This window comes from Natator depressus, chromosome 11, assembly GCF_965152275.1.
Source record: "Natator depressus isolate rNatDep1 chromosome 11, rNatDep2.hap1, whole genome shotgun sequence".
NCBI classification, from domain to species: domain Eukaryota; kingdom Metazoa; phylum Chordata; order Testudines; family Cheloniidae; genus Natator; species Natator depressus.
In genome coordinates this window covers 73,279,489-73,301,031 of record NC_134244.1, presented here as the reverse complement: position 1 = coordinate 73,301,031, position 21,543 = coordinate 73,279,489, and the positions used below count along the sequence as shown (strand labels likewise).

General features: G+C 51.5%; 2 pseudogenes; one reads left to right on the top strand and one right to left on the bottom strand.

The window, feature by feature from the left end:
- The window catches only part of LOC141996210 (butyrophilin subfamily 1 member A1-like), a 660,168-nt pseudogene that overhangs the window by 110,261 nt on the left and 528,364 nt on the right, over positions 1 to 21,543 (bottom strand).
- LOC141996216 (butyrophilin subfamily 1 member A1-like) lies at positions 804 to 19,584 on the top strand (annotated as a pseudogene).

Genomic DNA, 21,543 nt, shown 5'->3' with positions numbered 1-21,543 from the left:
TTATATTACAGTAACTCCTAAATGGCCCAACCAAGATGCGGGCCCCATTGTGCTGTGCCCTGGACACACCAGTAGTGAGGAACCATCCTTGCCCTGGAGAGTTTACAGATTTAAAATTTTTATTAAGATGATGTTTTTTAAAAAAGTGAACGGTACAGAATTTAAGCACAGAAGTTTCAGGTTATCAGGGAATAACGTACAGATTATCAAGGGCTGCGAAGTTCGGTTTAAGATCAGGTGGCTAAGGAATACATAATCTGCAATATTCCCGACTGGGGGTAAAAGGTTAACGGGTCAAAGGACAGACATTGAGATATGAGGGCATGTTGTTCATATAATGGCTATGTTCAGGTGTGGAGTATAGTGAGTGAATTCGATGATGAGGATGGATTGACCCTCATTTGATGAGATTTAACGTTCAGTGAGTTTATGGCTCCAGTTCATATGGTCCAACGGACAAAGTCTCTCGGTCCCTCTCTCATAGTTGATGCACCATGTCGCTCCAGCTCATGCCTCCTGGCACTGTCGGTGGCCGGTGATGTGTTCAGTGTAGATGTCCTATTGCAATCTAAATTACACCAGACATCTCCACAGGTGCAGCCATGGTGTGAGTGTGGTATGGACCGGCTGCTGGCCCAGTGACATCTGACCCTGCTCGGAGCCAGGCAGGCGAGACCTGTGGGGGAAATCCCTTCCCTTCTGGTGCTTGTTACCTCCTCCCCACTGCCCTGTGTCGCTGTCACCGCGTCCCACTCACTCACCATCTGGTTGGTTATTTCTCCTGTTCCCCAGACCCAGCTACGATGATGGGGAAGGTTCCCTCGTTCTCTCCCGGCTCCACAGTGAGCTCCGCTCTGCCCGGCTACGTCGCTCTCTGCCTCGCTCTACAGGTTCACAGTCTGGTGTCAGGTAGGAGCTCTGGGCTCCTCGCTGGGTTTGCTGATGTTCTCTTGCTGGTCATCACCATCCACCTCCCTTCCCTGCCTTGTCTCGTAAACCACGTCTGCTTTTTGCAGGGCCAGCCCTAGACCAAATGGTGCCCTCGGCGAGGAGCGTTTCTTTGTTGCCCCCCCCCTTCCATTTGTTAAATTTTTGAATACTTTTCTCTTATTGTATTTGTAGCCCATTTCATGGCTTTGATGCACGATTTGCATGCATGATTTATCCCTGTCATATAAGACAATAAATGGGCATGCTAGGATCTCTACATCTGTATCTATTCATGCCTATAGAAGCAAAAAAAAAAAGTTTCCTCAAAGAAAATTTTTAATTGTAGGAATAACTGGAATGTACTAACATCTATACTTGAAACATTTCACTTCAAACATTCTGTTTTCCCTTTTGTCACTAACAGACACAGGACCCCAAGCCTGGCACCCCCCGAGCCTGGCGCCCACCAATCCTGGCACTCCAGGTGGTTGGCTGGTTCGCCTGCCCCTAAATCCAACCCTGGTCTTTTGCTCTTTACACAACGACCATAAACCGCAGAGCACAGCTGGGTCCTAGTGATGGTGTTTATCTATACACAATCTAGTCAGGCCTAGTTATACACACGCTGCTGCTCTGACTGGAGGCTTCTAAGACATAGAACATGGTGAGCGCCGTTACTGGGCTCACAAACTATTTAAAGGGACACTACACAATTCCGCTACACTACACCGATGGACCATGTAAGTCACAGATCAGACTCTTCAGCCACAAACAAATCATGACTTCCCAACTCCCCAGTTATGAAATTAAAACCCACAAGTCATTCACACTGCACTAGGCACAGCCGTCTAGGGGTGAGAGTGAGGCCTTCTTCATTCTGTGCCCTCAGTGAAAGTCTTATCGTATCCCATGGCACCCCCGGGGCTGCCCCCACAGCTACACAGACATTTTGGTTCCCTCCTGCTGTGGTTTCCATTCTGCTAATTTAACCAGCTCTCTTTGTCGCTCTGGATGCTGAGTCTCTGCCCAGAGACCCCCCCCCCTTTCTGTTCAGTTCCACAATGGCTGGTTCTCTGCCCCCTGCACTTTTCTATCTGCCTCCTTCTCCCTCTTCATTATCTGACTTCTGACTTTACCTGCACAGTGGCAATGATCTCTTTTCACATCCTGCTGGCCCTTACACCATCCTTACAGCAGTCAGGGAGGGCACTGCACTGGAGCAGCATGAAAAGTCTTTGGTTTGTCAGGGAACCAGGCCCGCCCCCCCATTACCCATTATACCCAAGGTGCTTGTGAGAAGTGTTCAGCCCTATTCAGCGATGATAGGGACAGTGTATAACATTCACCTGTGAACTCTGGGTGACAGATATGGCAACCACATGCCGTATTTGGGGACTATCAAATTAACATCATGAATATTCTGTCTATTTTGCACCCCCTCCATAGATAGTATCTGTGATGGGTTCGGTCACAGAGACCCCCTGGAGACTGTCACTTGATGCTCTGGGGTACCACAGAGAACAACCCTCCTGCCAGAACGGGTGCCCCTCCACTCTTGTCTTGCTGAGCCAGACACTCCAATTCGGCTCCAGCCCAGACTCAGAGGTTGGGCCACGCCCCTCTGCAGTTCGCAGAAACTGAGATTCACTCAGCCGTGGGGCTTCTCAGTTAACAGGAACTTTCCCAGCGCCCAGTGTTCAGCCTTTCTGGGAGCCTGAACCCCAAATAAATCCGTTTTACTCTGTATAAAGCTTATACAGGGTAAACTCATAAAATGTTCGCCCTCTATATCACTGAAAGAGAGACGTGCACAACTGTTTTTCCCCCAGGTAACAATTACTTGCACTGGGTTTATTAATAAACAAAAGCGATTTTATTAAGTATAAAAAGTAGGATTTAAGTGGTTTTAAGTAATAACAGACAGAACAAAGTAAATCATAAAGCAAGATAAACCAAAACACGCACGGCTCAGCTTAATACACTAAGAAATCAGTTACAGATGATAACTTCTCACCCTCGATGTTATTTCAAGTAAAATGCTTCCCAGGTCAGTTGCCTTTTCTGACCTGGGTCCAGCCTGTTCTCTCCTACCCCTGTAGTCACAGTTCTTTTGTTTCCAGATACTTTCAGGTATCTCCTTGGGGTGGGGAGGCCATCTCTTAAGCCAGATGAAGACCCTCATTGTTTACTTCCCCCGCCTTATATAGAATTTCCCTAAGGCGGGGAAACCCTTGTTTGGAATCCCACCCCCACTCTGGAAAAGTACCAGCTTCAAGATGGATTTCAGTATCAGGTGACATGGTCACATGTCTGTGTAAGACCCTAGTCTCCATTCTTCCTAGGTTGCCTGACCCATACACAGGAAGGCTTTAAGGTAAACCAGGCCATTTACAGCCAATTGTCCTGTCAATGGGAGTCACCAAGTTCCCGATGCCCCATTGACGGCCCTCACCTGGTCTGACTACACCAGTAATACAAGTTCATACCTCATATTTCTATAAGAACGATAGATGCATACAAATAGGAAAATCAAATGCAGCACATTATAACTTTGTCAATGATATGTTACAAGAGACCTTTTGCATAAAGCACATTCCAGCTATGTCATTTTCAGATTCATAAGCCTATTTTCATAAAGCATACGGAGTGGAACTTCACAGTATCGATCCGTTCTATATGTATCTTTGTGGGCTCCAGATTGTAATCTACTCTGTGGGGGAGGGTTACCCCATCTCCTGCAGGATATACAAATGATGGGGCGTAATTTCTTGTGGGACAGATAACAGCTCCAGAGAAGTACCAGCCCAGGCAGTGAAACTAGTTCAGAGCAGGTTCCAGAAACCAAAGAGAATGAAGATTTTTGGTATGAAAAGCTGATTTAAGCTAACCAGAAGCCTGGGATCTTGGGCTACAAACTGAGAGAAACCCTTAGAGAAAGGTTTGACAGAGAGTCTGTCCCCATGTGCCAGATGAGAATGCTTTGCGATAAGTGTAAGATGTTTGATTGGTTTGTGGTAACTTTTCTCTCTCGGGCTTTTGTCCATAAATGTTCCCTGCTTTGGAAAACCTGTTTGGTTACTGGTAACCGCTGGCACACACTGTTCATAGCCCTGGGATGGAAAGCAAAGCACAGGTGGTGGACTTTGGTCAGACCTGGTGGGAACACCACAGTGAATTGCAAGGAAGCTGCAAGCCTTAAACCCCAGTGGAGAGAGAGGGCCATGGGTCCCTGCCCAGAGAGAGGTGACAGCTGGAGGCCTGAGACCTAAGGGACAATCCTTAAGCAGACCCCAGAGGGAGTCAAAGATGCAGCTACCCCAAGCATGTGACTCTCTGCACTTATAGACATGCCTAGGGCACTGCATGGAGACGGGGTGTTCACTTCTAATGCAGGACGCTCTTTTATTTTGTCTTACTGCTGAATTAATGCCACCTTCAGCCCCCTGTCAATTTAATTTCTATTTTCATTGCATTTTTCTCAGCACAGTTCACAGTAACTGGACCTGCCCATCCAATCACCGCTTCCTTAGGTGGGGAGGCCATCCTGCCCTGCCACCTTTCCCCCAGGATGGATGCTCAGAGCATGGAGGTGAGATGGTTCAGGTCCCCGTACTCTGCAGTTGTGCATCTGTACCACGATGGGCAGGATCAGTGTGGGGAGCAGATGCCAGAATATCAAGGAAGGACTGAGCTCTGAAAAGACCACATCACCGATGGGAGTGTTTCCCTGAGAATACGCGATATCCGACCCTCCGACGATGGACAGTACAAGTGTTTTTTTCAGTCTAGAGTGGCTTATGAAGACGCTTTATTGGAACTACAGGTGGCAGGTCAGTAACTTGTTGTGATACTTTGATGTCTTCAATAGGGTCATAAGTGGATCAAAGATTCATTGTGAGATGACACCTGATTTATCTCATTACAGAGGGGCAGTAGCTCTGCTCTGGTGAAGGTTTATTCTAGTTGACTGTTTTTTCTAAGGGCTCTAAAATCCACACAAATACTCAGATTGTCTCGAAGAGTGTTGTGACTCTTTGGAGTCTGGGGTAGCATTAATGGGTTACATTTACAGGGTTAATAAAATACACAAACACGCCTAAAAAGTTGGGTGATATGAATATGTTCTGTATGAATATGAAATTGTTTGGCTCCAGGGTTTATTACAACTCTCTTGTGCACCCCTGGGGCCAAACAATAGCTGATCCTCCTCACACTAATGGCTGTCCTCATGTCTTGCACTCACAGGGTAACCGTGGTTGATATACAGGGTCCTGTAGCCCACCGCCTGCCACTGGGGCTTGGCTGCCCATGGGTGCACCCACTAATTTTTCTCCATGGGTGCTCCAGCCCCGCAGCACCCACGGAGTCGGCGCCTACGCCCCTGTCCTCTCCCTCTCTCCACCCTCCTCCCTCTGGAACACCCAGCCCTTCCTCTGCCTGAGGCAGGTGTTAAAGGGGCTTCTCTAAGCCCAAGGGGATTACAAATATGTTTCTAAAATTACCTTTGCAAGTGAAAGTGGTGGAAGAGTTTAGCCTCCCTGCCCATCAGTTCAACTGTGCACAGCTCCTTCCAGTGGTTCTTATTCAACCCTTCAGACCTGCCGCGAAGTGTCTGTGGCGAGAGGCACGGTCTGTGTTCATCAACGGGAAAGCCAGTCCCTTGTCCCTGCTCAGGAGCTGGCAGAATTATGGGGCCGCTCACCCAGCCTCACTGGAGAATGTGAAGCAGGTGCACATATGCTAGACCAGCAATATGTGAGAGGCAGGGTTACCTGGTGGATAGAGCCGTCGACTGAGCGTCAAGGGACAGGGTTCCAGTCTTTCCTTTGCTACTGAGCTGTGCAAGAATTTGGGCAAGTCTCTGTGCCTCTGTTTCCTCGCTCACCCTTTCTCCATCATGCCTGTTGAGACTGTAAACTCTTCAGCGCAGACTGTCTCCTAGGATGTGTGCATGACGCCCAGCCCGCTGGGGACCCAGTCTCAGCTGGGACCTCTAATTGCTTCTGTAAGACAAACAATCATAGCCCACAGCTCTGGCACACTCGTACGTGTGTTTTTAGTCATTTCCATGTGCCTCTGGAGACATGTGGGGCCAGTGTGAATGGCACGGGAGGAGGCTCTTGTCAGCAGGGTTTGGTCACTGAGGCACTCCCCTGGGCAGTTGCCCGGCTCCCGCCCGGCCAAGGCATGGGGAGGCTGGGACTTTGCAGCTGGCCAGTGAGTTCCTGACTCACCTTCCTCAGGGTGGGCTATTGCTTAAGGGCTGCAGGTCGGAGAGGGATTTTTCAGAGTGGCCACCAGAGTGGCTGCACACACTTAGGCCACCAAAAAAATTATTGTGAGAACCCCTGCTAGCCTGTGCTTTTCTGGTGAAGACTCCCGAGTGGAAATGGCACCAGACACCCATCCCTTCTTTGTCTCTCCTGGGCGGTTGTTTTCCCTTTCTCGGATGGTCTGTATGCAATTTCCAAGCAACCTAAGGGCCTCTCTGCCCACAGACTGACCCCGCAATAAAGAAATCCATTTGAATTCACAAGACACTTGCTTCAAATTAAGATAATTTTATTTCAGTTCAGCTCATCAGTAATAAAAAATCCCCAGTGTGACCTTATCAAGTGTTTGCGACAGCCCCCATCTCTCCCCCGACCCAGCCCTGCCCCTTCCACCCGAGGCCTCATCCCCTCTGTGCTCAATGGAGCCCGGCTCACATTGTGGGCTTGGCCCCTGCCCTGTGCCCCCAGCCCCCTTCCATTGTGGCCACTGGTCCCTGCCCCAGGTTAGCCCCCTCCTCCCCCCGACCCCGAGAACCAGGAGGCCCGGCAGTGCAGCTCCAGGCTTTCCAAGCTGGAGTGCCAATGTAATGGCAAAAACAGCAACCAGCAAATTTTCCTACCCCTGGTGCTCCGGGGCCGGGAGGGCTGGAGTAGGAAAATTTGCTGGCTGTTGTTTTTGCCATTACACTGGGCAGTGTGGCCACAGCCCTCCTGGCCCCAAAGCACCAGGCTGTCGACCAGTACATTGGGAGGGCCCAAGGGACCAGTCCTCCCGGCCACGGAGCACCACGCGGCCCTGGAGTGTGGGGAGGCCAGACAGCGTGGCCGCAGCCCTCCTGGCCCCAAAGCACTGGGCTGTTGGGCAGCAAGGCCCCTGCCTTCCCGGCCCCGGTGTGCCAGGACTCCGAAGCCGGGCAGAGCAGCCCCAGCCCCCCTGGCCCCAGAGCATCAGCAGGCTGGCAGCCCCGGAAGAGCCGGACACCTGCAGAGTGAGAAGCCGGACGGGGAGAAGGGGCGGAGTGTGGATGGGCCACATCCTGGCTGTTTGGGAAGGCTCAGCTTTCCCTGCCACCCATGGTTTGTGTTTCTGTTTTGGTGAGTGTATTTCCTGGCTCTGAGAGGTATCAGTTTTCTGCTACCCATTTCAGCATTCTGGAAGGATACAAGGCCCTGCCAAGGCAACCTGAATTCCCCTATAATAAAGTTTTTTATTAGTGAATTATTTAAGGCTTGTTTACACATACACATACACTGGTTTCAATGAACTAGTGAAGAGTTTTTCAAACTGGGTCCGTGGACCCCCAGGTACTCCAGGGGGTGCACGGACCCCACTGATCAACTCCTTCCCTTCCTCCCTCAACACCGCCTCCTCCCTCCCAGTGCTTCCTGTGTGCTGGGGAACAGCTGTTCAGTGGTGTGCAGCAGGGCCTGGGAGGGAGAGGAAGGAGCAGAGACGGGGTGTGCTCAGGGGAGGGGATAGAAAGAGGTGGGGAAGAGGAGGGGCAGGGGTGGAGCAGGGGCAGGAAGAGGTGGGGCGAGGATGGGGTCTTGGGGGAAGGGGTGGAGTGAGAGCAGGGCCTGGTGCTGAGCGGGTTGGGCTAGGGGGTTTGCTGAAAATTTGAAATCAAAATGGGGGTCCTTAGGTTGCTAAAATTTGAGAACTGCTGAACTAGGGCAAACATCCAGGTGGACCCTCTGAAACGAGTTTGGAAATGGCTTATATTGATTTAGTTTAAGTCTTGATTTAAGGGATTTGCACTTGATTAACTAAACCAGGTTAACTAAACTGGAGAAAGTTTGTGCATAGAACAGCACTGACATTAACATTAATTCTACTCTATATCAAATAGGAATCTGGCCAAATTAGGTGACCAGCTGCACTCGTGGACTCACATTCAATTATTAGTTTGATAGGAAATGGCTTTTGATAACAGTGTAATAAAGCTTTTGGCTCATTACTGGGTTATCACAAATTTATTTATTTCTTCTGTAGGTTTGGGCTCCGATCCTGATATCTCTGTAGAGGGACATCAGGATGGAGAGATCCAGGTGGTGTGTCGATCATCTGGATGGTACCCAGAGCCTGAGGCTCAGTGGAGAGATCTCCAGGGGAAGCTCTTACCATCAGCCTCTGAAAAAATATCCCAAGAGGCCGGTGGCCTGTTTCAAACAGAGATTGCCATTGTTCTAACAGAAGAGTCCAACCATAAAGTGTCCTGCTGTGTCAGGAACCCCCGACTCGACCAGGAGAGAGAGTCAGCGATTTCCATAGCAGGTCAGTGCCCGGCCGTGCCGCACATGGCTGGACTGAGATGCCACAGACATGGGCAGAAAGTATTTATCATTGTGTCTCCTATTTATTGGCCTGGACCTTCAACATGTTGAGCACTTCTTGGAAACATCTGAATAAGCTTAGTTCTCTTTGGATATGTCTACACGGCAATTCAAAACCCATGGCTGGCCCATGCCAGCTGACTCAGGCTTGTGGAGCTTGGGCTAAGGGGCTGTTAAACTGCAGTGTAGACATTTGGGCCTGGGCTAGAGACTGAGCTCTAGGGCCCTGCAAGGTGGAAGTTGTGCCTGCTGCCTTAGGGAGCAGCCCCTCTCTGTTTTGGGTTCTTGGGTGTTAAGATTCTGGATTCTAAAAAACAAAACATTGTGTTACGCTGCAAGCTTCAGGCAAGAGTATTTCGGTTTGTATCTGACTTCTCTCTGTGCTGGAACATCGCAGTTCTCAAGGGGGTGATGAAGAGAATTCTTATTTAAAAACAAAAAGTCTCCAGAACCGAGCCTGGCAGCTACAGCCTAACTTCAGTACCAGACAAATTGGTTGATACTATGGTAAAGAACAGAAGTACCAGACACATAGGTGAACATGATTTGTTGGGGGAAAAGTCAACGTGGCATTTGTAGAGGGAAATCATGCTGCATTAATCTATTAGAATTTTTTGAAGGGGGTCAACAAACATGTGGAGAAGGGTGATCCAGTACATGCAGGGTACCTTGACTTTCAGAAAGCCTTTGGCAAGGCCCCTCACCAAAGGCTCTTAAGCAAAGTAAGCTGCTATGGGATAAGAGGGAAGGTGCTTTCATGGATCAGTACCTGCTTAAAAGACAGGACACAAAGAGTAGGAATAGATGGTCAGTTTTCAGAAAGAAGAGAGGTAAATCGTGATGTCCTTCAGGAATCTGTACTGGGACCAGTGTTGCTCAACATACTAATAAAAGGTCTGAAAAAGAGGTAAACAATGAGATGGTAAAACTTGCAGATGATACAAAATTACTCAAGATAGTTAAGTCCAAAACAGACTGTGAAGAATTATGAAGGGATCTCAAAAAACTGGGGAACAAAGTGGCAGATGAAATTCGATGTGGATAAATGCAAAGTGATGCACATTGGAAAACATAATCCCAACTAGACATATAAAATGATCAGGCCTTACTTACCTGTTTCTACTCAAGAAAGAGATCTTGGACTCATTGTGGATAGTTCTCTGAAAACATCCACTCAATGTGCAGTGGTATTAATAAAAGCTAACAGAATGTTAGGAACTATTAGAAAGGGGGTAGATCATAAGACAGTAAATATCATAATAAATTTATATAAACCCATGGTACGCTCATATCTTGAATACCGTAGGCAGTTCTGGTTGCCCCATCTCAGAAAAGCTATATTAGAAATGGAAAGGTGCAGAGAATGGCAACAAAAATGTTTAAGGGCCTGGAACAGCTTCACTCTGAGGAGAAATTAAAATGACTGGGACTTTTCAGCTTGGGAAAGAGACGGCTAAGGGGGGATAGGGCAGAGGTCTATAAAATTGTGACGGGTGTGGAGAAAGTGAACAAGGAAGTGTTACTTACCCCTTCACATAATACAAGAACCAAGGAATGAAATTAATAGGCAGCAGGTTTAAAGCAACCAAAAAGAAATATTTCTTCACACAACGCACAGTCAACCTGTGGAGCTCATTGCCATCTAGTGAAGGCCAAAAGTATAACTGGTTTCAGAAAAGAAGCAGGTGTGTTCATGGAGGACGGGTCCACCAATGGCTACTAGCCAAGATGGGCAGGGATGTGGCCCCTTGCTCTGGGTGTCCTTAAACCTCTGACTGCCAGAAGCTGGGTGTGGGTGACAGGGGATGGATCACTTGATTATTGCCCTGTTCTGTTCATTCCCTCTGCAGCATCTGGCTTTGGCCACTGTCAGAAGACAGGATACTGGGCTCCACGGAACATTTGTTTGACCCAGTCTGGCTGTTCTAATATTCTTATGTACGTATTTGTTCCCAAGTCAATAACACTTTCTCTTGCAGAGCTGTTTTTCCCAAGAGTCGATGCCTGGACTGTGGTTCTGGGGGTGATCCTGGCTCTCCTGGTGGTTCTCATTGCCCTGGCCAGTTACTGCTTCTGGAGGCAACACAGAGAGAAAGGTAAAGTGACAAGAGGGGAGAAAATAAATAAATGAATTAATTTATAATGTATCAGAACCCCGCAGAAGGGGAAATTTATTTTATGTGCTTTGGCCTATGAAAAACCATAGGGAGCCCCAGGATAGAAATGAGGGTGGTGTGCGTGCAAGTCACCGTATGCTAGAAGACGGTGCTCTGGAGATGACATCACTGCAGCACCCATGTGGACTAGCCCTGACTTACCTCAGGGGCTGCTTTGGCACCAGAGCAGCCCAGGAGCCGGCGGATGCCAGGAATGTTAAAAGTCACAGTGACGTTGCACGCTGTATGATTTTATGAAAATATGCTAATGAGTATGAATATAATGTAACTGGAATATGCTTCATGCAAAAGGTCTCTTGTAAGGTATCATTCCAAAGCTTATAATCTACTGAGTGTGGTCATCCTATTTGTATAAATGTATCACTCTTGTATCTGAAACTAGAAACAGGAAATATAACTCTGAGGGCCGATTGTAATTATGCAAAGTGTGGGCCATTAATGGTGGTTTGGAATCTTGATGGCTCCCATCAACCAGGACAGTTGACGGTGGATGGCTCTGTTTGCAGGCAGGCCTTCCTGTGAGCCAAGCTGGGAGCAATGAAGGCTTGGGGGGGTCTCACAGTGACAGGTGACCATGTCACCTGGTACCGGACTCCATCTTAAACTTGGTGCTTTTCCATTTAGAAGTGGGGGTGGGGACCCAGAGAGACAAAAGATTCCCACCTTATGCCAACGCCATATAAGGGGGTGGAACAGAACACAGGGGGCGGCCATCATGAGAAATCCCCTCGCTACCACCTGGGCTGGAACAAGGGCTGAACCAGGGGAAAGGATTGTGCCCAGACTGGGAAGGGACCAGTCTGTGAAATAAACTTATTGAAACATCTCGGAGGGTGAGATTTTATCTGTATTCAGTTTTATTACTGTACTAGGCTTAGATTTGCATGTTTTATTTTATTTTGCTTGGTAATTCACTTTTTTCTGTCTGTTATTACTTGGAACCACTTAAATCCTACTTTCTATATTTAATAAAATCACTTTTTACTTATTAATTAACCCAGAGTATGTATTAATACCTGCGGGGGGGGGGGGGGGCTAACAGCTGTGCATATCTCTCTATCAGTGCTATAGAGGGCAAACAATTTCTGAGTTTACCCTGTGTAAGCTTTATACAGGGTAAAACGGATTTATTTGGGGTTTGGACCCCATTGGGAGTTGGGCATCTGAGTGTTAAAGAGAGGAACGCTTCTTAAGTTGCTTTCAGATAAGCCTGCAGCTTTGGGGCATGTGGCTCAGACCCTGGGTCTGTGTTGGAGCAGACTGGCGTGTCTGTCTCCACAAGACAGGGTGCTGGAGTCCCAAGCTGGCAGGGTAAGCAGGGGCAGACGTAGTCTTGGCACATCAGTTGGCAGCCCCCAGGGGGTTTCTGTGATTCAACCCGTCACGGTCACCTTAGCTCTTCCCTGCACCGATGCTGCAGGTTCCGAGCACAGAATCTCACGGTGAAAATTTAGATCATGGAGCAAAATTATGTGGCTTTTTTTCAACTAGAAGGTTGCATACTTCATTGCTTATGTAGGCTGAGCCCCTCACCCCGCACTCTGGTCAGAACCCTGTAGATTTTGTCGAAAATCAGATTCCTGAAATTCCTCTCTAGTGGCTACATGCAGCTGGTTTGCAAACTTAGGCATCACTGTCCAATTTACGAAGTCATAACTGGACACCAATGCCTGCTGGCATAAATTCCCATTTGCAGGGAGGAGCAAGTGTAAATCTTCCTGCCCATTTAATCCATCCTGTTGGAGAATTTGTCCTTCAGAATGGACTTAAACCTGCCCTGCTGGGCTCTATCATTCACAGCAGTCATGACGAGGGAGTTTATGCCAAGTGAGAGAAGAAGCCCTTTCTGTGCACTTTCATAGAATCATAGAACTGGAAGGGACCTCGAGAGGTCATTAAGTCCAGTCTCCTGCACTCATGGCAGGACCAGCACCATCTAGAACATCCCTGACAGGTGTTTGTCTAACGTGCTCTTAAAAATCTCCAGTGATGGAGACTCCACAACCTCCCTAGGCAATTTATTCCCATGCTTAACCACCCTGGCAGGTAGGAAGTTTTTCCTAATGTCCAACGTAAACCTCCCTGGCTGCAATTTAAGTCCATTGATTCTTGTCCTATCATCAGAGGTTAAGGAGACCAATTTTTCTCTCGCCTGCTTGTAACAACCTTTTAGGCATTTGAAAACTGTTATCATGTCCCCTCTCAGTCTTCTCTTTTCCAGACTAAACAAACTCAGTTCTTTCAATCTTCCCTCATAGGTCATGTTTTCCAGACCCCTAATCATCCTTGTTGCTCTTCTCTGAACTCTCTCCAATTTGTCCACATCTTTCCTGAAATGTGGCGCCCAGAGCAGGACACAATACTCCAGTTAAGGCCGAATCAATGCAGTGTGGTGGGCAGTATGGAAGTCAGCAGGCTCCAGAAAAACTTTGCAGACTCCAGTGGTGCATCATTGATCGGGAGGGCTACGCTACCAGGAGCAGATGGCTGCAGGGCATCCACTAACTGATGGACATTCATTGAAGGAACTCTGCCTGAATCCCCAGTGAAGCAGGGGACAAGAGGTCCTGATAGGCCTCGAAATACTCCATGGGTAAAGCTCACCAGTGCTGGAACCTGTGGTGGGCCTATATTTCCTACTGCTGATCTGACCAGCAATGTCACCTTTGCTTGAGCGAAGCAGTATGACCTCCATCACCGAGGAAGGTCCCACAGATTCCATGGAGGCCTCTGGTAAGGATAAGGCATTGTGGCCCGAGACCCCCATCTTGACCATGAGAGAAGCACCAGTCCTGATGCCTATAATGCTCTGTAAACAGTCCCCGATGCTGGTTTGGCGATGGAGACCAGGAGAAGGAAGATCCCAACCTTGAAACTGAGAAGCCTTGGGATTCCAGGAATAAAGTCAGAGCCAGACCAGAGGGAGCAAGTACCTGGCCTGACTCATCTGTGACCCATAACAAGGCAGGGACCAGGGCTGATAATGGAAGCAGCTCCACCTGCACTGAGTATGCCAAGGCTGGAAGCAGTATCAGTCCCAAAGTCATCAGTTGTACTGGACTGGTTGACAGTGCCGAAGTCAAGGACGGTGAAAGCTGTTGAGATCTCCCACACCAACCTCGATACTGGCCCTGATTCAACAGCCTGTTCAGCCAATGGGGCGATAGATGGCATAGCCCTGGGCCAAAGGAGAGGTTGGGGTGAAAGGCAAAGGAGGTCTGTGGCTGCCTGGAATGCCACCGACACGGAGACAGTCAGTGCCACCATCATCCTCTTTGGTGCCAGACTCCACAGATGCCCTGGGGCCGGAACCAGAGCCCATAATACCAGGTCTCTAATCTCTCCACATGGTACCAGGGAAAGGTTAGAGGCACCCATGCCATATTGCACACGAGCACCAACCCTGTGCAAAGTGAAAGAGTCTCCTGGAGTCTCAGTTGGTCTTATGAGATCCTTTCCTTGGTGCATGCAATGGGGAACAGCTCCCCCGTTTCTTGAGAGAGGCACCTGCTCTGGACTGCGAAGCAGCAGTGCTCTCAGAGCCCGAGGGCCACTTCCAGTCAGACAAGGACCTCACAACGAAAGCAGGTCACATAGCCTGGTCAAGCAGGTGCTGCTTTAGGCAAAGGTCTCGAGCCACTTGAGTCCATTTCATGACTGAGCAACGCTTCTTTAACGTGGGCCTCACACAGGCACGGCAAGCACCATGTGTGAGGATCACTGCTGGGGACATGAACGACAATGTTTGTCCCTGATGAGGGCATCACCGAGGAAAAACTTAACTAATACCACCATAGGCGCTGACTTCCCCGTTTCCCCTGTGTGCTCGACCTCCCTCTACCCCTGGCCCTGACCCCACTCCACCCCTTCCATACGGCCCCGCCCCACCCCACCTCTTCCCACCCTAGCCCCACCCCCCATGCCAACCCCTTACCCCAAGGCCCCACCCCAACTCTGCCTCCTCCCTGCCCCTATTCCAACCCCTTCCCCAAGGCTCACTGAGCTGTAATTCTCAGGACAAGTCCTACCAAAATTTGAAAAGCTGGTTACAACATTCCGATTCTCCAGAAGAGTAGCTGATTTTAATGAGATGCATATTATTGTTAACAGCTCCGCCATAGCGCTCTTAGGTCATTTCACAACTCTTGGGCATTTGCAACCTGGCAAGGATCTCCTCTGGTCTTGGTGACGTCTGGCTCTTTCATTAATCAGTCTGTTCTATTATCTCTGCTTCACACCTCAAGCCCTGATGTTCATTTCTTGAAAAGAGCAGCTCCAGGGCTGGTCTCTTCCCACCACACTCAGTGTGGTAAAAACTGTTGCAAAGAAATCAGTCTCTCAGCATTGTCATTACCCTCCTCAATTGTTCCCTTTATTTGTTTTATATTTTTGGCTATTCCCTCTTCTAATTCCATTTTAACCCTCTAATTCCTATCATTTGCTTCACCCAATGTACTTAATGTGGCTTTCTACTGGCTTCACAGGGTTAATACTTTTCATTTGCTGAAGGATCCCTCTTTAGCTCTAACAACCTCTTGCTCCAGAGCAGGTGGCCAGATGCCAAATACAGATGTACTGTATTTCTTCCTTTCCTTTTCCTTTGCTGCCCAGGAGGCTTCCTTGCTTTAAGGTCTTTTTCACTCACTTCCCTTCTGCAAGGTAATGTGACACTGACTCATTTCTCTCTGTTTTATTTTCAGACAAACTCCAGGCTGAGCTCAGTAAGTTCCATTCCCCCCAGTACGACCCTTGGGTGACATTGTCTCCTGCTCAGTGTGTCTGTGTCCAGGGGCGTTCTTACCCCTCTGTCTGTGTTTGGTTGCAGGGTGGAGAAGCGCCCGGCTCTACGCAGGTACTGTACATACCGCTGGCATTGTATCCATGGTGAGACCCACCTTCCCCTGGGAGCTCTCTGCTCCTTTCCCTGCACAGAGTGTTTCCCTGTGACATTCAGTCGGCTGGAAATAGCAATGTCACTGGGGGCAGACGAAACGCAGATTTATTGCTGAGCACAGGGACACACTCCCTTTGGGAAAGGGCTGATTAGTGATGAAATATGTCCCCTAGTGTCCCCTTCCCAGGGCCGTACCTGGGTTCTGCAGGATGGGCATTCTTATCTGCCCATCACTGGCACTGAACGGCTCAGCTCTTTCTTCCCAACGGCAGGATTTCCATGCTCAGACCAAGCTCTACCCACAATGTTCTTCTCGTGTAACAGGAGCAGACAAGAGCTGTTCAGCGTCCCCCTGGCTCTGGGGTGAGGCAGGCCCTGTCCCCACTGCAAGGGCAGACAGGTTTTTATAACCAGCTTGTGACACTCCCCTGACCCAGTTGCCACAAATTGTGCCATACGGCAGCTTTTCTGCCTCACACCTGTGGCTATGTGTGCGTGTTTTCACCTGGCTCGCAGCCTGACCATGTGTGTGTACTCGAGCAGGCTGGGAGAGTCTGGCAGCTCCAGCAGGGATGAGCGAGTCCAGAGGATGTGCACGCACATTGTAGCACCGGGAGCCCCGGGCTCCTCGCACGCCAGGGTATCCTAATGCACTGAGCCGGGGGGGGGGCAGGGCTGGATGAACTAAACTGATGGGAAAAGCTCCTTCCTCTCAGTTTAGAGCATCTCCGTGAAAGTGCTACGGCGGCACAGCTGCATCGGTGCAGGATTTTAAGCGAAGACCTGCCCTTAGACTGTGATTCACAAACGCCAAGACATGAGGTGAGGAGATGCCTACGCTAGACAGTAGGAGATGCGGATGAAAGGGGTGTGTGCTAAGCCCTGCCTCTCTCGTGGAGATGGGCACCTATCTCTGCTCAGTGATCCACAAAGGGAACCCCTTTCTTGGAGTCAGGCTGCTTAGCACCTACGGCAGATCTTGTGGGAATGAATTGGACGCCTTCCTCACACCACACAAACCGGCCGGGGTGGAGGAGCTGGCAATGACTTGTAGCCCCTTGGTTAAAGCCATCACCTGGGAGACCCTGCTTCAATTCCCCCTTCTGCCCAAGGCAGGGAAGGATTTGAACAGGGGCCTTCTAGCTCTCGGGGTAGGGCCCTAACCCCTGGGGTATAAGTTAGTCTGTTCTGAGACCTCCTCTCTCTGGAAGCTGTTCCACAACGGACTGAATAATTAAAGATCATTGGGCACAGGTGCCGACTTTCTTCTTTCTGGGTGGGTGCTCCACCCCCACCCCAAGGCCCTGCCCACACTCTGCCCCTTCCCCCAAGGCCCTGCCCTTGCTCCATCTCTTCCTGCCCCTGCTCTGCCCCACACCAGCACCTCCCGCCCACTGCCAAACAGCTGGGCCCACCAAACAGCTGATTGGAGGGTGGCTGATGGGCACCCACTGTTTCGTTTCTGAGGGTGCTCTAGCCCCAGAGCACCCTCGGAGTCGGCACCTGTGATTGGGTCAGAGAGCGCAAGTATGCGGCTGACTCTACAGCTGGGGGGTTAGAGCACCCCCCGGCGAGGGGGGAAGCCAGGGTCCGTCCCTGCACCAATGGCCCTTTATTTATCCACCATGGAAAATCCTCAGCAGGAGAGAGTGCGGGAGCCCCCCACCTCCACCTCGCCTCGTGGTCAAAGCGCTCTCCTGAGACTGGCGGAGCCCTGTTTCAGTTTAAGCTCCCCCTCTGCCCGAGGGGAGCAGGGACTGGGAGTCCCCCCATCCTAGGGGAATGCTCTAGCCCCTGGGTTAAAATGTATGAGGGAAGCCCTCCCCAGCCAGCTGCTGCGTGGCCTCGCCTGAGGGACCCGGTCTGAGAGCGCCCCTGAGCTCGCCTACCAAACTAGCTGGGACGGCTGGACCCCGATCTTCCCCCAGCCTGTGGATCACGCTGGGGCTCAGGCCGGGGAATAGGCGTCCACGCGCCTGGAGGGAGGCAGCCGTGGTCATGGCTGGAGGGAGAAACACAGGCACCGAGGGAACTTTTACTGCACAAACTTCGACTGCGAGTGAGTTTTGGCAGCTCCGGGGTCAGCAGGAGGTTTGTGCCTCACCGTGGAGCTGAAACCAGGGACTTAGGCCCCGAGCTCCTTTTGTGCCGCCCTAGGTGACCCCGGAGCCCGTGGACTGTCCTGTTGACAGCCCCTGGGATCTGTGCCCTCAGTCATTCCGATCCAGGTGAAGATCCCCCTCCGCCCGTGTAGCAACCAGCACAACGGGGAACCGGCTTGAGTGGCCTCAGACCCCCCAGCAGCTCCCACAGTACCTGCCCCTCCCCTTCCTTTGCTGCCCCCCCATGTCTGCCTCCTGCCCCAGCCCTGAGCACCTTCCTCTGCCCCCGGCACCTGCCGTCATGAGCAGTGGGCGCAGCTTCCCTTGGGGGAGGCTAGCCCCCCGTCTCACCTCTTCCACCCGCTGCCCTGCCCACACTCCACCCCCACTCGCCCCAGGCCTCTCCCCCCACCTCCCTCCCCCACTTGGCCGTCACTCGATGCATCCCACCTCACCCCCTGCCCCCGTGAGACCCCCGCCCACCGCTCACCGCATCTCGTCCTCGGGATGGCGAGCGGTGGGCGGGGGGTGAGGAGGGACACAGTGAGGGGCGGGGGGGCTCATGGGGAGGGGGGAGGAGAGGAGGGAGGTGGTGGGCGGCAGGGACCTCGGGAGCGGAAGGGGGGGAAGTGGGGAGGGGCTCCCTCACCTGGTGGCAGCGGCTGTGCCAGGGGTGTTCTCCACCGCCCAAGCCTGCCCTTCCCGCTCCCCTAACCCTTCCCCCTCTGCCTGTGCCAGTCCTACCCCCGCCACTCCTCTGCCCCCATTACTTCCCTCCTCCCAGCCCCATGGCACCTGCCCCTCCTCTCTGCTCCCCTCGTGCAACCCACCCTCAGCCCCCTCAACACACCCTCCCCCGACTCCCCTCCGTCCCTGTCTCCCCTCCCCCCATGTCCTTCCCCTTGACCCGACCCCCTGGCACCTGCCCCTCCCCTCCCCCCTTTGGTGCCCACCCCTCCCCTTCCCCATCAACCTGGCACCCACTCCTCCCTTCACCCTCTGCACCCTGGTACGTGCCCTCCCTGGTGCCTGCTCCATCCCTGGCCCCCACCCTTTCGTCCCCCTCTGATTCCTTGGTGTCTGCCTCATGCCCCCCTTCTGCCCCTGGAGATCTCCCCCTTCCTTCCCTTCCACTCCTGCTCCCCACCCCCTCCCCCTGCCCCTGTCCCCCGGCATTAGCTGAGCTCCGACTCCCCTTAAGGGTGAGGAACCCCAAATCACAGTGATTAATGGGCATGTGGGTGAATTGCCCTTTGATCCCAGTGACCAGCCCCTGCCCCCAGCACTGACTCTGATTCTCTCCCCAGTGGATGTGACTCTGGATCCAAACACGGCTCATCCCAGCCTCGTCCTGTCTGAGGATCAGAAAACTGTGACATACGATGAGAGACGACAGGATCGACCTGACAATCCTGAGAGATTCAATACTTATCCGATTGTCCTGGGCACAAATGGATTCACAGGCGGGAGGTTTTACTGGGAGGTGGAGGTGGGAGACAAAATAAACTGGACTGTGGGGGTTTGTAGGGAATCTGTGATCAGGACAGGGAAGGTCAGACTCACTCCTGGGAATGGATACTGGGCTGTGTGGCTGAGGGATAGGAAATATGAGGCCTGCACCTCCCCCCCCCCCCAAGATCCCCCTCCCCACAGGCATCAGGCCCAGCCGGGTGGGGGTTTTCCTGGACTATGAAGCAGGCGAGGTCTCATTTTACAGTGTGACTGACAGGTCCCATCTCTTCCCTTTCACTGACACCTTCTCCGGGACGCTCCGTCCTTATTTTTATGTTGGTTACAAAGAGGAGGGTAAAAACACTGCTCCCCTAATAATCTGTCCTGTCCCAGCTCAGGCCAAAGGGAATCTTTGTCCCTGAGAGTGACAGCCGTGGCAGAGACTATCCCCTCCCAGCGCTGACCAGCCCCCAGCCCTGTTCCCATGGGGATGGTACAAAGGGTATCACCTGCCTGCCCCCTCCCTCAGTTCCCAGTCCCAGGCCTGTGAGCTGGGGGAGAGGAAGGGGCAGAGAAGGGGGTGCGGGGAGCAGGCTGCTGGGCTGTGGGGGTACAGGGATAGAGGGGGATGTGTGGGTGCAATGTCAGGGGTGGATGCTGTGGCCAAGGGTGGGGTGGAGTGGGGAGGGGGCTGCAGCAGCAGGAAGGGAAGAGCCCAGATCATGAGAGAGACTCTGGGGAGGGGGTTGGGGGATGTAATGAGAGGGGAGAGGGGAGGGGAGGGGAGAGAGACCACAAGGAGGAAGAGAACCATGGCAGAAATGACAAAGGGGAGAAGACCCCAGTGTGAGGAGCAGGAGGATCTTGGGCAGGGTAAGAGTTGGCAGAAGGGAGGGATCCAGGAGCGGGGAAGGCTGGAGTCAGAGGAGGGAGGGATGGGTGAGGAGGGATTGGCCCTGTCTGCACTCTCCGTTTCTTATTCCTGCAGGAGCCACTGAGCACACGGTGGCTGCCAACACCCTCAGAGCGCGGCCGGGCGCTGCAGTGTAGACAGGACTAACCTCGGTCTCGTCTGTGCCCTGAGCTGCGCTGGCCCGGGAGGCACCTGCAGGGCCCTGCATGGCTCAGGGGAAGGTGAACATAGATCAGAACCATGTTCCATTGCAAACCCACCCAGCGCTAGCCAGGACGGGGCAGATCTGTGCCGTGACTAGATTCCAAGACAGGGGGTTTGATGGAGAGGAGATAGCTGCATAGAGGGGGAGGGGGGATAAGTGGGGCGTTGGATGGAAAACAGTTTCTGGGACTGATGGTGAAAAGGCAGCTGCCAGGGGAGCAGGGAGACATCTGGCAGAGAGAGAAAATGGGACAGAGAGCAGGGAGTGACAGTGGACGGCGCTGTACAGCAACGCCAGGGCCAAAATATTCCTGAGGTGCTGCATGAGCCCTTCAATGCCAACTGGCAGAGCACCCACTGTACAGCAACTCAAATCAGGTCTGACACACTCATTACCCCCCCCACGCGGTTCTCCTCATAGGTATCCAGACGGTGTCATATATAAACTGGTGACAGGCTGGTCCCCAAAATCATTGTGTGATGTCTGTGTGGGCTGTGTACAAAAGAGTGATACGTGAGTGCTGGAAATATGTTCTGAATGTGTTTGGGAGGCAGTGCGTAAAGCCAGCCAGCCCTAGCCAGAGGAACGTCTGACTGGCTTGGGGACAGGCAGAGAACAACGAAAGTACATTTACAGATAAGGTAAACGAAGCAATGCGGCCGGCAGGAAAGGGCTTAGTGAGCACGCTGGGGACAGAGTCCGCACCCCCAGGAAGTCTTCCTGGCTCCTGAAAAAATGCAGTCGACTTCCAGGACATACTGTTAGTTAGGGAAGAAAGAGAACGGCCCCCTCCGAGCCCGTGGAAGCTGGGTCCCCTGGCCTGGGTGGCTAGTGATGTCAACTTCTTAGGTAACGATTGTAACGTGCTAAAACTGAGTTGTAGTCACTAGAAAGTCTGCTTTGTTTAGTTTTGTTTGGAACCAATCTGTTCTCTTCTTCTCTTGCTTAGCATCACTTAAATGGCTGTTCTTTGTTAATAAACTCAGTCTTATTTTTCCTACCTATCAGTGCTGTTATACTGGAGTGTAGACTGAGTCCTCAGCTCAGCTCACAGGCTGGTGTGTGCTGTGTGTCTCTTTGGAGACAGAAAACTTAATAACGTTTTCCAGTGTCCTGTGAGAGCGACTGGACGCTGCAGAGAAATGTCTCTGGGGAACTCGGGAAGTGGAGATCATTGATTTGTTACCTGCAAGCTATGGTAAAGACTGGCAGAGTCTCGAGGAGTTTGCTGGTGAATTGAACGGGAAGATGTGGCAGGGAGCG